General features: G+C 34.1%; 1 protein-coding gene across 6 annotated transcripts in view; it reads right to left on the bottom strand.

Moving 5' to 3' along the window:
• grik4 (glutamate receptor, ionotropic, kainate 4) overlaps window positions 1-17,463 on the bottom strand; it is a 647,123-nt gene that overhangs the window by 325,774 nt on the left and 303,886 nt on the right. The window lies entirely within an intron of this gene.

The raw sequence follows: 17,463 nt of genomic DNA, 5'->3' as shown, positions 1-17,463 counted from the left end.
GGCTCAGTTGGCGTTTCTGTGTGGAGTTTGCATGTTCTCCCTGCGTCTCCCTGGGTTTCCTCTGGGTGCTCTGGTTTCCCCAACAGTCCAAAGACATGCGGTACAGGTGAATTGGGTAGGCTAAATTGTCCGTGGTGTATGAGTGTGTGTGTGAGTGGATGTTTCCCAGAGATGGGTTGAGATGGCAACGCCGGATTAATAAAGGGACTAAGCCGACAAGAAAATGAATGAATGAATGACCTTGTGAACTATATAAACATATGTTGCTATTTGTCAAACTCACAGCTGCTTATATTATGTCAGTAGTAGAGAAAATTGATCTCTATGTATAATTGCTGCAATGACTCATGTCACCACCAAAATATGTTTCATTTCAGTGGCATTATCCAAATATTATTAAAAACATGAAGAAATAAGGACTGGGGCTTGTTATTGTATTCACAAAAGTGTAGCAAATAAGCTATCGCTAAATTGCCTAGGACAGTGAGATATGCTCACTGAATGCAAATCTAACAGATCACTCAGATATTTAGGATCAACTAAACTAGAAATTACAAATGTTCATTTAGAAAAGGGGGAATCGGCCTTCAGCTACTACGCCCTCGTTGCTGGAATCAGCTTCAAGAAATGATCAGATGTGCTCAACATTAAAATTGACATTCAAATTAAGACAGATCTGTTTATGCTGTCCCTTCCTAGCAGGCACACAACATCATAGGCGTTAATATAAGGTTAGATTTAGGTCATGACATCAATTTAGGTCAATGAACATTCGTTCATTCATTTTCTTTTCGGCTTAGTCCCTTTATTAATTTGGGGTCGCCGCAGCGGATTGAACCACCAAATTATCCAGCACATTTTTTTGCAGTGGATGCACTTCCAGCTGCAACCCATCTCTGGGAAAGGTCATGACGTTAGATGACCAAAATTTTATGTCTAGCCAGTGTCTAGAGAAAACGTTATTTTGACATCCAATAACAATGTCAAATTATATTGATATTTGGTTGATTTTAGGTTGTACTGGAAAGTGATCAACATCCAACGTCTAATAGATGTCATAGTGGTAACGTCCACACAACGTGGTTAATTTTAGCTTTATTTTAGGTGGGAGGTTAGACATCGGCATCGGCCTGATGTTGGGTTATGACGTCAACCCGATATTCATTTCCAAATCAAATTCAATGTCCCCATGATGTTGGGGTACTTTGGGATGCAATGTAAATATGAAATAACGTTGACGTCCTGTGCCTGCAGGAAGTACTGAATGAGATGTCTTTCTTTTCTTTTTTTATTGTTTTATAACCTGTTTTAACACATTTTAATCTGTTTTTATCTGGATTTAATCAATTTAAAATTTTTCAATCATTTTTATTTTCTTGTATTCTCTTTTATTCTTGTTTATGTAAATAATGTTGAATTACCATTGTGTATGAAATGTGCTATGTACATAAACTTGCCTTGCCTTGCAGTAGAAGTGTATTATGAGTTTGTCTGCTGCTTAGGAGAGTTTACAAAAAAACATTGTAGGGTGAGAAATGCTTTGCTTGCTTTGGAGGAAAAACATAGATCACATAAATAGTTATTATTTATAAGGACACATCTAAAATTGGTGATTATATTGCACCACAGACGCTGTTTTTCTTCTTGAAGACGTAAATTCTTTCTAAGTGCGTCTGATAAATGTAAAATCCTAGCTATGCCTTTGCTTTGAAGATGCAGAGGGAAAAGTGGAAGATAAAAAGTTGGTCCAGATGCATATTTATTTTATTGAAATGCTTACTGTGCCAGCTCTTAGTCCTTTCAATTTATTTGCTCTTGTTTCTGCAGAGCATTTAAAGAAAAGGGAAGTTTAAAAAAAAACGACACCAAGCAGCAAGACAGAGAGTTCAAGAACGGGTTCGTGTCAGGAAACACATGCCTAATTCATTTATTGAAGCTGGATGCAATGACAATTAGAAAGTGCACGCACATCCACATCATTTTGCTCAAATGCAATTACAGCAAATCAACTTCAGTGGCTTTGCATGGCCTGTGAACAGCACCTTCAGCAGCGGAATACAGAGTAGGAACTGCAGTTGTACTGACACTTGTAATTTTATTTTATTGCCGCATGGTTAATAAATGTCTATAATCTTGTGCTGTGCAAACTGCTTTTTCATTCTCTAAAATTGTTAGCAGCAAAATAATGAGCCAAATTGAAAAATCTGAAGGACGATAGGATTTAATTGAAATGGATTATTCGCCCCCAAAAATAAACTTTCCGTCATCATTTACTCTCTTTTGTGTCATTCCAAACTTCTGTGAGTGTCTTCATTTTGTAGAACACAATGTATAGAGAAAAGTGAGAACAATCTTGCCAAAAATACATTGTACTGTATGGATAACAATAATGAATTTTTCTATTGTGCTAAAAATAATTAAAACATTCAAAAATGATCATATTCTATAAAGACTTTTTATTTCCTATTGTAAATAAATCAGGGATTTATTTTTGATTAGTAGTAATGTGCATTGCAAAAAAACTTTGAAACAGTTTTAAAGGTGATTTCCTTAATATTTTGATGCTTTCCGTTATGATCACCGGCAATCTAGCAGCTGCGGATCGCTGGAGAACTATACATGGCACAGTTATTAACTAAAACTCCCAGCAAGTACCTTGCACACACCAGTTTCTGTTTGACATTGATTACACACACACAGCAAGAGGATCACGATGAACTGATTACATAGACATTAGATACAGCACAGATACACACATCAGCGCTGAGTCTTGTTTATCTGTATTGAGGCATTTTCCCTTGCCTTGCCATGTTAGACCCTTCTCCAGTTCCTTTGTTTACCTCCTGAACTGACCATTTGCCTGTTTATGACCATGCTCTGAGTTTCTCTGCATGTACCATTCCAACCATTGACAGTAAATAAAACTCTTTAATAAACCTGTAATTGGATCCTCAACTTTGTCGACCAGCTTCCTCGCATTACACTTTTGAACCTTCAATATTATCTCTGCCAAATATTGTCCAATCATGAAAAATCACACATCAAAAGAAACTAAACATATATTTTTTTTTTATTTAATATGATATAAAAGGTTTTCATACCATTGTAATTGTACAATAATCATGGAATTTTCATTAAGGGGTACACTCCTGAATCAGATCTTTTCTTTCAGTGTTTGAAAAAGATTCGGTCTTTTTAGGAAAATGGGTTTGTCTGTTGCTTAGTTTTAGTCTGCTGCTCAGCCTTTATAATATCTAAAATTCAGGTCTGAGTGGAGAAATCCTGAGTGGTATAACTCATTATCATTATGGAGTGGCTATTTGATCTGACTGCACCCACCAATCACTGATTTGAACAGTTCAAGTGAAAAATGACTGTGCCCAGCAGCTTATCAGTAGTAGTTGTAGATGGTGTAATAGTATTGTATTAGTATCTTTAATAGTTCTTAATTTAACTGTCAATAATGCATTATCACAAATTTCAATCTCACTCAGTCAATGACTCATTTCAAATCATGTCACACACCCTTTCAGAAAAAAAAAAATACAAATTTTATGAAATATTATAAAATATCCATTTTCATAAAATATCCTTTTTCATACAATATTCTTTTTATTTAATGTACTAATGTGTTCATGTCACATTCACCAGGGATCTAGCCTGTGCAGATCACTGGAGAACTACACATATGCCATTATACTGAACTACAACTCCCATTCTGCACCTCACACACCAGTTTCTATATCCCAGTGATTACACACACACACAGCTGAAAGCTCATGATGGACTAATCAGATGGACCATGAAAACAACACGTACACATACTTTGCTGAGTCTTCTTATTGTAACACCATGAAGCGTTTCCATGTCCAGTCTTTCCATGTTTGATCATTGCCTTGTTTCTGTTATTTTGCCACCTGTGATCTCGACTATGCTTCTTGATTGCCCTTATGCTCTTCGTTGTACCTTTTGACCATTGCCTGACGATTCTAAATAAAACTGCATATTGAATTCTTAACTCCGTTGTCATCCCGGGTCCCCTTTGGTAACAGTACACTTTAGGTACTGATATGTACGTTTAAGATACCATCAATGAAGTGTACCTTTTGAAAAGGCATTAGCTTTTCTTTTTTCTGCAATTATTTTTCCTTGTATCTGAAGTGTTATTTTTTAGAGTAGCCTTATAGCCATGACTTTTATAGCTGCGAGAAGATGTTATTTGAGAATAGTTTGTAATACTGTCCATATCAAGCTGTAAAATGTGGCATAGACATACATTTGTTGATCTAATAAGGTTTATCTTAGTTATCTGTACTTTGTTTATTGCTTTTATTATGAATTAAAAAAAAGAAGAAATACATGATGTCAACATCACAAAGCCAAATTTTCCAAGCCTCAGTAACTACCCAGCGCATGAGGGTCAAAGTAGACATTGTTCGCAGACAGCTAAAGACTATAGGGTGTCATTATGCAGAATTGTGCAGGAAATAAGGCTAGAATTGCAGATGAACAGTAATTTGCATTTTCAGCTTTAGTAGTACACACTACATAAAAGGAAGTAAAATGCGAAAAAAAAAGAAGGATAGCACTTTTACAGTACATCTGGCATTTCAGTGCAAAAACAAACTGCATCTTTTCCATTAAACAAGCCACAATCCAGTTCAACAAACCGCTAAATGTGCTTATCTTATTCTTTTTTAGCACAAACACCCTCAACACCACATTCACAAAAGTTAACACTCTGCAATCTATAAGAGAAAGTATTAATACCGATGGGAATTCTTCCTGGAAATGCAGGAAGGGTTCAGTATGAACTTAGGCAGGAAATATCTGGCTAAAGGCTCCGTTTAGAAGCTGACAGGCAATTAAAAATACAGTAGAGAAAGCCTGCAAACACCACACAGCATACAATGTAGTCTTTAGACTATGAGCAGGAGGATGAAAATAGAATGTGTTCTGTTTCTTACCCGTTTATGAAATTGTCATCGCTCTCAAAGGAAAACATGCGAAACAGACCCGCTGTGTCTTCAATTCAAACCGCTACCCATCTCTGCCCAGACAAGCCATGCACTTTTTATTTTTCTCTTTCTCTTATTCTCTCTGCTCAGTGAAACGTGAGGTGCCTTTTCTTCAAAATACATTTTCATGTAAAATCAATAACCAAATCATGCTGATAGATAGTTGAGTCTGTATGACTTTCCTCTTTGATAAAATGTAAAATTAAATATTAATTTGATACCATGAATGGTACTGTAGATAAAAAAAATAAATAAATAACACACACACAAACACACACACACAATTATATATATATATATATATATATATATATATATATATATATATATACATACATACATACATACATACATACATACATACATACATACATATAGTTTGTAGTAATATACAATATAATGTTTTTTTCAGACTCTTATGTTTGTTATTTAATTTTAAAGACCTTTAAAAGACTGTATTCTTTGCCATAAAGTTGAAATTACTGAATCTACACACAGAAGCCTGATAAAAGTACTTATTTTTGGAGGAAATTTCAAATGGCTTTTAGAGGTTTTTGCATCTGAAATCTTTTTTTTTTTTTTTTTTGGATGAAAGTCATATTTTTATTATCTAAAGCATGCAGGGATTTATATTCCATAGTGGCTTATATATTACAATTAACGACAACAAAAAAATATATACGCAAATTGCATAAACCTTTGAATTAGTGCTAAATTAAATATTTGTCTAGGCTTGATTTTTATATTAAATGTTTATATTAAAATTTTAATAGCTTTTTCTATTCTGAATACTGTTAAATGTGATGGATCTGTTATAAATTGAAAAGATCAACAATATATTTTACAATTATAAAAAAACATGTGTTTTTAAAGTTACTTTTTTATCCAGTTCTAAAAGAAATTATAAATTGCAATGCTTTTGTAACAACAATTAAAATATTGGTGTTATTCAACAACAAACTATGGTTAAGGCATGAGGGTGGTGGATCCAGTACTCTTAAAGTTTTATTAAATAGACAATAAATAAATAAAACTCAGCATCCAAAACAAGGAAAGTGATGAGATAAAAAAAAAAAAATTGAAAACACAGGAGAATAATCTGACACCTGCTGTTAGTGCTGAGCACTAAATACAAAGCCTATAACTGCGGTCACACCAGAGTTTGAAATTTTGTCGAACAGCTCTGCGAAAAGGATTAAATAAGATGATTAGACATTTAAAAAGCAATCCATTGCTCCATATTATTTCTGTCCACAGAGGTCATGTTTTGATCCTCGATTGGTCTCAAGCAGTCTAGTGATGTGTTTTTGCAGGTCAGAGTTCACCAAGCTTAAACTCTGCAGCGCAGCAACCTGCGAAACTTGACGCATGACCCCGCGTTTCCCGTCTGACGTATTCACGTGTGTATGAATGGAAGTCTATGGGAGGAAAAGCCTAGTGTGACCGCAGCTTAAATGAGAACCAAACAAGGCTCAGGTGAACATAATCCAATAACCAATAAGTAGCCATAGTAATAAAGTAAATCAAGCAAACGGGAACGAAACACAGGAAAACAAATAGATTTAAGGAAAAGAATATAACGACAACAAAAATAAGTGCATAAGGACACATTTTGAGTACATATTTTTGGTTAAATATTCCTTTAAATATCTGTATTGTACCATAATTATGCAAATAAAATGGTTGAATTGGATTCCATATTTTTCCAGTGATGGGTTGCAGCTGGAAGGGCATCCAACGCATAAAACATATTTTGGATAAGTTTGCGGTTCATTTCGCTGTGGCGACCCCAGATTAATAAACAGACTAAGCCAAAAAGAAAACTAATAAATAAATAAATGGATTCCATATTCTTATTATATGATGTGATATTATGCTTTCTGCAGTATAAACTGTACACATATTATTGCTTAAAACCCAGACAAACACACAATTCCCATGCCCTGCTAAAGTAAAAAAAAAGTGCTTTGAATGCCGGAAAGCCATTAAGTATTAAATATTTGCTATCTGACAAATGTATGGTACAAACAACATTCAAAAGAAGCCAATAAATAATTTCCATTAAATCTCATTCCAGCATCTGCACGAAACCTTTCCCCCATGTATTAATGTGCATGTGTGTGGGGGACTGAGTCATTTTAGGGAAGGGTTGAATCGGTAATGGGATACTGCAGAAATAGCACATAGGTTGTTTTTGTAACACAAGTGCTCGCTGCGGGGAGTAAAACAAAGGCGAAATCACCATGTGTTATTCTGAACGCACCCGTTGCTTTCGTGTGGCAAAACAGAGCTTGATTCTGACCAGCCAATGCGGAAATAACCTCCAACAGACGAAGAACTCTGCCACAAGGCTTACTATTGAAAGCAGAGTGACTGAGTCTATACAATATGGAGTAATTCAATCCAAACATTAATTAGCTCTGGCTCTGTCCCCAGGATGCAACTCTTTGTAAAAGCCTTCAAATTAAGGTCTAGCAATCCAGAAGCTTTTTTTTTTTTTCAATTAAAGCCAGATAAAGGCTCCTGCACCACAAACAAGTCAAAGCTGTCATTCATAAGCGTGGCTTCATCACATATTCTCTCCAAATACCTCTAAGTGTCCATCAAAGTTCTCGGCTCAAAACAACGGGCGGACAGAATTGTTACGGCGTTTTTGTGCTGCACTCAACAGCTGACATCCGCTGCCAATCAAAAGCAAAAGAGAGGAGGATTTCTCTTCTAGATGTCAATGAGAAGACTGAACCGCAGGGTAAATACTTTGCGAATGCATGCAGAATTCATAACCACCACTGAGGTGTTAAACAATGTTTTGTTTTTTGGAATTTCTGGATGATTATCTTATGGAGTTGTAAATGACTGGAAGTGGATGAAAGCAAATATGTACACATCAGGATTGAAATTAAATCAGCATGTGATATTTCAGCATTAAATCTCATTTCTTATTTATTCAGACGAATCAAACGTAAACAATGCAAGTGTGGAATTTTTTAACAGGATTGCCATGAGACACATGCTCTGGGCCTGTGTTTTCATTGTGTCACGCTGCCAAAACAAACACTGTGCCGCATTAACAGGAGCTCTTTGCAATCCTGGGATGCAGCCTCAGTTGTTTTCTGAAGATTTTCTCAAATAATTGATTCAAAAGACACATTAGATGCTCTCTACTCGGCTACCCTGCCGAGCTACTGTGCAACTGGTGCTCTTTGGAACATTTCCTGTAGAATGACAACAGCATATGAGTGCCAGCAGAATTTTAGTAAGTGCCTGTTTTGAATTGTCTATTCAAAAAAGCATTTTGATTTTCAATTGCTGAGTGCCAGGCAGTACTTTAAGGATTAAATGTGTTCTTTTTAAAACACTGAAAGGTGACATTTTTATTTTATAAGTGTACTAAGCAAAACTTTTATGAACCACTGTTCTTTAATACAACTTCATATAAATAAGGGCTATTATTAAAATGTGCAAATCAATCATTTGGAATTTATTACTGTAAATCAAAAAGCAGCAATAAAGCATTAATTTACCCAAAGCAGCTTTCAATAAATCTGTTAAAGGAACTGCTCAGAAAGAGTAAGCTGGGGTTAAGTGTTGTATTCAGAGGCAAAATGACTGTACCTCCCCTTCAGGGTTCAAATCTAAACATTTTGGCCGCCAGCCCAGGTCTTTAACCACTCACTTTCTCTAACTCCCTTTATTCATTAAATATTGTTATTTTAATTGCCATATTTAACTACCTTATGCACGTTATACCTTCCTTCTGCTCTTCAGCCAGTGAAAGGGTACAAGAGTATGAAAGTAACAATAAAATTATGCTACCTTAATAAAAAAAATATAAAAAATACTCATTGGCATTTCATTCTAAATTTAAGTGACTTTCTTCGTTCATTTATTTGTTTATTTATTTTTTTTAAATTTTTTTTTAATTTTACAAAAGTCATTGGGGCCTAAAATTAACCTTACTCATTCAGGCTAAACAAGTTGTGAGGCAGTATTTTTTATACAATGGCATGCACTGTATTGAACTAAAAATAAAAAAAAATAAAAAAAAACTTTTTTGCTGCTTGTTTAAACTACTTATTTGAACTGAGTTGAAACAACACAGATGTGACGTTCTTGAGATTTTTTAGGGACAGTTTAATTGTTTAATGTTCAGTTAACTTAAAAATAGTAAAAACCATTAGGTTAACTTATTCAATTTGCATTGAGATTAAGAGGTTGTTTGGAACCTAGCATTTTTTTTTTTAAGTGTGGAGTTCCTAGATCACATAATTTCTATTTAAAGCTTCAAAAATTTTATATTTATGGAAAGTTTGTAGACAGATGTTTTGGCTGTAGCGTAATTATGTTGTTAAACAGCAGTAAAATGCTTTTTAATTGCACTAATATCTCTTACAGCATCGTTTTCATTGCTGTCAGAAATTAAATAGCCTGCTATCATAACTAATGCTGAACTCAAAATACTTCTCTTCTGTTCCACAGGAGGAGGACATGCTTGGGTGATTTTTCGGGATTTATTTCTGTTCCAGAAATGGTAATGATGTATTATTTAAAGAAGTGGCAAAGTATTGTCCACAGCCAACCATTAGCAAACAGCACATTAGCTCATTAAAAGTTGGTAAACACACATACGCAGCATTTTACAAATCCATTTGTGAAAGAAAATACCTCACTATAGAAAAGACTAATGTTCTTTGTAAACAGTGTGCTACTTATTTTACTTTACTAAAAGCAAAAAAAAAAAAAAAAAAGCTACATCATCATAACAACAGCTACATTCAGTCAATCATGGCCTAAATCACAAAATGTATTCTGTCTTTGATATAACAGCACAATGTGATTAAATTAGGTTAAGCAGGGTGAACTTAGGTAAATATTTTTGTCATAAAGATGAAAGGCAAAAAGTGTATTTTTTACCAGAAATCATCCTATTTCCATAAAAATTTAAATTTTAGTTTGGATGAGCAGTTCTGGGATATTTGCCAGTGTTGGCCTACATCTAAATGATTATAGATCAATATCAGAAAGCAAATATAGATTGAAACATTATAAAACCTGGTCACCACTGAAGTTAAATCTGGATCTAAATAAACAGCAAAACAAAATGATGTATGGTTCGATATCTTTTATTTTCTAAATCCGACTGACACAATTGTGAGAGTTTAGCAATGACATTAAATACACAATGAGCTTAATAAAACTGTGCTATATTATATAATGCATAAACTGCATAAATTTGTTGTCCTCTCTGTATTTTTTTATTCTCTGATTTCTAACAAGCTTTGAATGCTAAATGGCTTTCCTGAGGTAAATGTCACTTTAAACAAAGCATAGTTTAAAATAGGGCTGCACAATATATTGTTTTAGCATCGATATTGCAATGTGATCATTCACAATAGTCACATTGCAGAATGTGCAATGTTGAGTCTAAGAGTTGTGCACAATTCCACTAACTCCACCATCATTTACATGGTGCCCTTTTGACAGTATAAAGTCCCTTTAGCAAAAAAGGCAAGAAGACATTTGTTCTCAATGCCATTGTTTTTTGATGGATTTTTTTAAATTGTTGTGTAAGTGTATTTATGTTTTGTTCTTGAATTTATTTGAATTGAATTGAATTTATTTGAATTTAATTAAATTGAATTTGAGTGTGTTTTGAGGCCTGTGACTGTATTGTAAAATTATTTAGGCATAAGAAACTGTACAGTTTGTACACTGTAAAATTGGCTGTGATTTTAATGGTAAAAAAATAAAAATGCTACAGTAAAAATCTGTAACCTGGTTAACAGTATATTTCCTTAATATATACAGTGAATAATCGTAAATTGACTTTCCCATTATTCCCTGCATGGCACGTCACTTTTTGTGCTTTATGTTGACATTAATAAGGATCTTATTAGTTGTTTTTGCATCAGTTATGTACATTAGAGGTTTATGTTGTATCTAATGCTGACAAACAATGCTTGTGGGAAAAGTTGGTTGTGATGAGCATTGGTTCATTATGTAACTTTCTCATCATATGGTTGTGTTAATGAGTCTATCTGTGTAACAAAATATTTGTAGATGTTGGAAATTTAAAATACAGACATATTACTTCTAGAAATTCATAAAATACGTTATTTTACTGTAAAAATGAGAAATTACTTTTACGGTTTGTAGCGTATATTTAACGGTGAAATACTGGCAACCACAGCTACAGTTTTTTTACTATTAATTTTACGGAGTTATTTTTTACAGTGTAGCTGAAAAATGTATGAAGATAACTTATTGAATTGTTTATACAATGAAAAATATGCAGTATTACTGTATTTTAGTTATATTGTATTCACATAACATATATTGCTGAATAAAAAAAATATTGCAATGTTTGATTTTTCCAATTTCGTGCAGTCCTAGTTTAAAATATGTTTTACTAAAATTGTTCCGTGGGTTGCTCTGTGATTTTTAATTTTTATTGTTGGATGCAATTCGTTTAAGGAAGTTGTAATGTTTTTTTTAATGAACCTTTTTCATATTTAATTATATTTATTAGCTAAATATGTTTGGCCCATTTCTTTAGTAAATATTTCAATTATTTCATAATAATTCATAAAGTGATACTTTTTGTCAAAAGTGTATTGAAATGCAAAAAAACGATGAAGATCAATTGAGAACCAATTCACTCATATCTCCACTCCGGCTTTAGCAGGGCATAAACAAAAAGCTTGTTAAAGTCAGTAGGTTCACAACATTCTAAACCACGACCATAAAAGAGAATGATTGGTGTTTCACGATGCATACTGAATCACTATGATACTAGAAGGTCGCTCGCAGGTTAAAACTTTACTGCGGAGAAATCTGTGATATCCTCGATGGATAAATCTGCCTGGTCTTAACAATGTCTGACATTCTGAACTACAAAACCCATTGCTGGATTTATTTAGCCTCCATGATAAATCACAAAGCTTCAGTTTTCAGTTCAATTCCAAGAAGTGGGTAAAAGAAGGAGAGAGAGAGGGGGAAAACAGAACAAAGGGGTGCATACAAATGTAGTTTGCTTATTTTGTTATATATAGAGAGAGTAAACATCTTCACAACAGCACTACAGAGTCTTACTGAAAGGAGAAGAGCCAAGCACAGTATAATGCACATGTGTAGGCAACTTATAACCTTTTGATTACAAGCATTGTGACGAACTGAAGATTCAATAACTTCTTGAAAGACACACTGGTCAGATCAAAATCCTTTAAAGAAGGGGTGCCCAAACTTTTTCTTATGAAGGGCCAAAAACCAAACTGAATGTGCCTTTGATTTGATTTGCTTGCTGATGTCTTGTCCATTGCCCTCTATCCGTTGTGTGACAGTATTTACATTTACAAGTCAGATTCATTTTCAAAACGAACAAATGACAAGATAAATAAAAGGCTACATTAAATTAAAAGTGACAATCATTGTCAGAGATATTCACCCCAACTAAGCTCTCCATCATCCTCCCTCTCTTCTCAAATGGGATGGTGGGCCAATTAAAAGGCTAGCACGGGCCAACTTCAGTTTAAGCATCTCTGCTTTAAACAAACCAGCAACTTCTGCATGATATCATTCATTTTCTTTTCACCTTAATCCCCTTATTAAATAGAGGTCGCCACAGCAAAATGAACTGCCAACTTATCCACCATATGTTTTACGTAGCAAATGCCCTTCCCGGTGCAACCCATCGCTGCGAAACACCCATACACTCTCATTCACACACATACACTATGGACAATTTAGCTTACCCGATTCACCTGTACCGCATGTCTTTGGACGGCAGGGGAAACCAGAGCACCTGGAGGAAACCCATGTGAACATGGAGAGAACATGCAATCTCCACACAAAAACTCCAACTGACCCAGCCGAGGCTCAAACCAATGACCTTCTTGCTGAGAGGCGAATGTGCTACGTGCTACCCACTGCGCCACTGTGCATCCCATGATGTTAAATATGATATGATGCCTAAAGCAAAATATTAAATTAGGAATTTGTAATGATAATTATAAATATAGTGTATGTATATAAATATATTAGTGTCTACACAACATTATTCTTTTTAATAAAATCTATAGACGAAACAAAGACATTAATTGTTTTATTTTATTTTTATTTGTTTTAAGACAGAGAAATTAGTTAATTAGTCAAGGCAGAATAAAAAAAGCTATTTTCGACACAATGCATCCCATACATTATTGCTGGAAACACTTTCCAAATTAATTTTTTTTCATGTGGTAAATGATAAAAACAGCAGGTTTGTTTATATGGAGAGCTGTTTTCCAATTACAATCGGCTCTAAAATCAGACTAAATTGCATTTAATCTTTTGACATGCACACACTATTTGATTATACTGGGTTTCCCGCTGCTTTTGCATACTAACAATCTTCCATTTCGTTGTTTACAGAAGTAGCCTAATTTTTATCTACTGGATTGTGGATCTTAATTAGGCAAGCACGACCCATATTGTAAGAAAAAAATCCCATGTCTATTCCCATTCTCAAAAAAATGTGTGTCTTTAAATTTCTGATAGTTTGGGAATTTTTTTCCTCTGTCTTTTGTTTTTGTTTGTTTGTTTAATATTGTTTAAAGGAAGCATTTTTAGGCTGACCCTTAAAACTGAACATCCATTCACAATACAGAAGAAATTGGTCATTAAAAAAAAAAAACCCCAAAAAAACTCATGACTTACTATAAAACAATGGGTTAGTCAAGTCTTCATAATGAGTCTAAACTACAACCAAAATGTGGATTTAACATGCACTATAATCTATGGTGACAAAAACTGACCCTTGCTTTCAGTATAAATCATAGACATATGTGTTTTTTTTTAAGAATTAATGATTGCATTTTTAAACCAAAACTTGGTTAACATTTAGAAAAAATAATAATCAATCAGTAATTTTACATTTTATATAATTGATCTTTCAGAAATTACAGAATTTTATTCAGGTTTGCTATTTCATATTGTAAAGTACAAAAATTAAAGAAAAAAAAACAGCCTATTAACAACACGCCAATCGACCGATATAAAGACTAAAGAGACTCTATTGTCATTGCAGTGTTACAAGCAATAACAACAGCAGCAATAAGAAATGTACAGAAATAAACAAAACAATAAACAATGATCACTGCAGAGAATTATATAATATATAATAATATAATAACTATATAATAATAAATAATAGATACAGTGAAATAATTGTACAGTGCTTGCGTATGTAGTTGGTGTGCAAACAGAATTGTAATGTATTGCACAAGTTAATAATAATAAGTTTGTGTAATTATCAACAAAAAGGGGCAAACGCCAAAAGTCATAGAACATGTCCTGTGATAGTTAAAGCAAAATGCATAGCTGCAAAGCAAGAAAGTTTAAAAGTTAGCCTAGCTAATTTACTTGAACAACCAAATATATGCGAGACTGTCATGATCACCAGCGATCTAACATCCAGAGATCGCTGGTAAACACTCACATTCACATGAACTACAAATCCGCCATGTCATGGACTACATATTCAGTCATGCAACACACACACCTGCTCCAAGTCACCAGTGATTGCAAACACTCACAGCTAAAGTTGCTCAGACTGATTACTTGGACTATAAATACAGCACACTAACATACAGTTGTTTCTGAGTCTTGTTATGTTAAAGTGACATTACAACGCATTTCCTTTGTCTTTATTTGCCGTGTTTTGATCCTCGTCTTGTGAATCTATTTATCCCTGTCTGCCGCTTTCCTTCTGACCATCTGCATGTGTATCTGACTACGATTCAGGATTGCCCTTATACAACTGTTTGCACCTGTGTAGACCATTGCTTGCCTGACCATTCTAATAAACCTGCGAGATGTGATTCCAACATAATGGTTAAAAGCAGCATGTCATGATTTCGCCAAATACGATGCGTTCTTGGATTAACATCTATGTTGACCCTGTAACATAATTTTTGGTGGAAAATGTAATCCATACCAATTCCCTACCTCTAAACTCAACCACCCTGTAAATTATACTCGAAACCAGAGGGGAAAAATAGTTGCATAACAATTATGTAGAAGTGTATAAACCTAACCGTAAGCCTAAATTTGGGTTTCTCTGGCTGATTGGAATGCTGTTCAACATACATGTTAATCGAGGAACATGTCCTGTTTGGTGAAATCAGGCTGGGGGTATGAAGCATGTTTAAATACTTCATTTAATTATAATAAAATACTTCATCCTCCATTTGGTGCCAAAATATGCTTCTTTTTTTTTGCAGCATTTACATAAAATCATACAATTTTTTTATTTTAATTTAAGTAATTTAAGTCCTTTTTTCCCTCAAACTGATTTTTTTATAAATCACTTCACATTGGGATTATTCAGTCAGTTCTCTTCTGATTACAGAAAGTCCAAAATATGGTATCTAAGCTTCTGTCTGCAGGCCAAAAATGGCAACACATTTCTCATGTTTTATGTTCACTACACTGGCTGCAAGTGCATTTCAGAGTAGATTTAAGATATTACTTTGTTTTTAAGCTCTGAAATGGCCTGGCTCCCATTTTACCCCTCTGATCTACTGACTGAACAATATTCAGTCAGATCTCCCCCGTTGCCCAACCAGAGACTTCTGTTTATCAGTAAGTCCAAGCTGAATAGTACTGTAGGTAGCTTCCCCAGACTCTAAGCTGTTGATTTATATCACATCTGCTCTTTCATTTTCGGTTTTAAAGTCCATCTTTTTGATCTGGCGCATGGTGTAGCACTCTGCTGTATAGTTTAGTAATTGTTTGACTGAAGTATGATTATGCTGTTCCACTGCTACTAGTTTAGTCTTTTCAACTGATTTTATTGTAAAGCACAATAAACAGTTTGTTTGTTTATTAGGGTTAGAAATTGTCTGTCTGTCACTCAGTTATTAAAAAATTAGGAAAATGAGACAAGTGAGTCATTTGTATGAAAACAACTATTAGAAATAAGGCCAGTCAATAACTGTCACTGTCTATGTTTATATTGATATTTAAGTTTTCAATCAGAATAATGTTACATTACATTATTCATTACATTACTTGCACATTACTGAACATGCATGTGCAGATTCGGTGTCTAATTGCAAACCAGTGCAATCCAATCCAATAAAAAAAGTACTATACAACCCACTTCAGTCTGATATTTCAGTCAGCTAAAGGTTGAACTAGATGTTTCAAGATTTTACGTCCATAAATCCAATTACTGAAAAAATGATTGAGCAAATTTAACCAACTGTTTATATAGCTGCACAATTAATCGTAAAAAAAACGATTCAACCCCCTAGAGCAGTGGTGTTCAAACTCTGTCCTGGAAGGCCAATGTCCTAGAGAGTTTAGCTCCAACCCTAATCAAACACACCAGAATCGGTTAATCAAGCCCTTACTAGATAAACTGAAAACCACCTGACAGGTGTGTTAAAGCAAGTTGGAGATAAACTCAGCAGGACACCGGCCTTCCAGGACCGAGTTTGGACACCCCTGCCCTAGACAAACTTAATTCAGCATTTTTACAATTCTGTCAACCATATTTTCAAGTTTAGAAGAGAAGCAAAGTTTTCACATTGTTTTAAATACGTTGTTCGGCAACGTGGACACCTCCAAATGGTGTTGAAAGAGTCACATACTTTATTTATAAGATATAATGCACCCCATAAAGTTTGTTTCTGTCTTCATGTAATAATGTATTTTCGACCGCAAAATCACTTGTGATTTGAGCTGACCGTCAGCTGTTACCACAGAGAGGGCTGGCGCATGTCTGTGAATTTAAATCTACTTTAGTGAACAGAACCTGCCTAGGCTGCGAATAACAGGTAATAAAGTTGTAAAATAACAATTAGTTTGTGGCACAGAGTGATCGTTTGGGAGCCGCGAGGGAAGTATGAACCACTCTTAGCAGTGAAAATGAAACCAAAAGAGCATAAAGTGTTGCCAGATGTAGCTAACTAACTCTAGCACAAAAAGTATCCAAAAAACCCGTCGAAATGCAAAAATACCCACTTGAAGTCTGTTCAAGTCCACTATTCTAAGTCTATGCAAAATTTTGCATTTTATCTAACAGTACAGCTACACAAAGCAATAATAATAGCCCACTTACATTAACCTTTATTTTATATCTACAGAATCATGAGAAACCAAAAAAAATAAACGCGATTCTCACTTTAGAATCGAGCAGCTGTAATATTTATATATAATATATAATTTATTATATATATATATATATATATATATATATATATATATATATATATATATATATATATATATATATATATATATATATATATATAAACGTTCAGGTGAGATTGTATGAAGTAAAGTAAAATTCTACATTGCAAACTGCTGTGAGTTTGTGCTGGAAAAAATACAGTAGTTGAATCATTAGAATCCTGTTTTTAGATCAGTTTATCTGGTGGTTAAGTGCTAATACAGGACCTCA

This window comes from Danio rerio, chromosome 15 (assembly GCF_052040795.2).
Source record: "Danio rerio strain M-AB ecotype USA chromosome 15, GRCz13ab, whole genome shotgun sequence".
In the NCBI taxonomy this organism is placed as follows: domain Eukaryota; kingdom Metazoa; phylum Chordata; class Actinopteri; order Cypriniformes; family Danionidae; genus Danio; species Danio rerio.
Note: the sequence above shows the minus strand (reverse complement) of the source record. Positions and strands in the feature narration are given on the sequence as shown.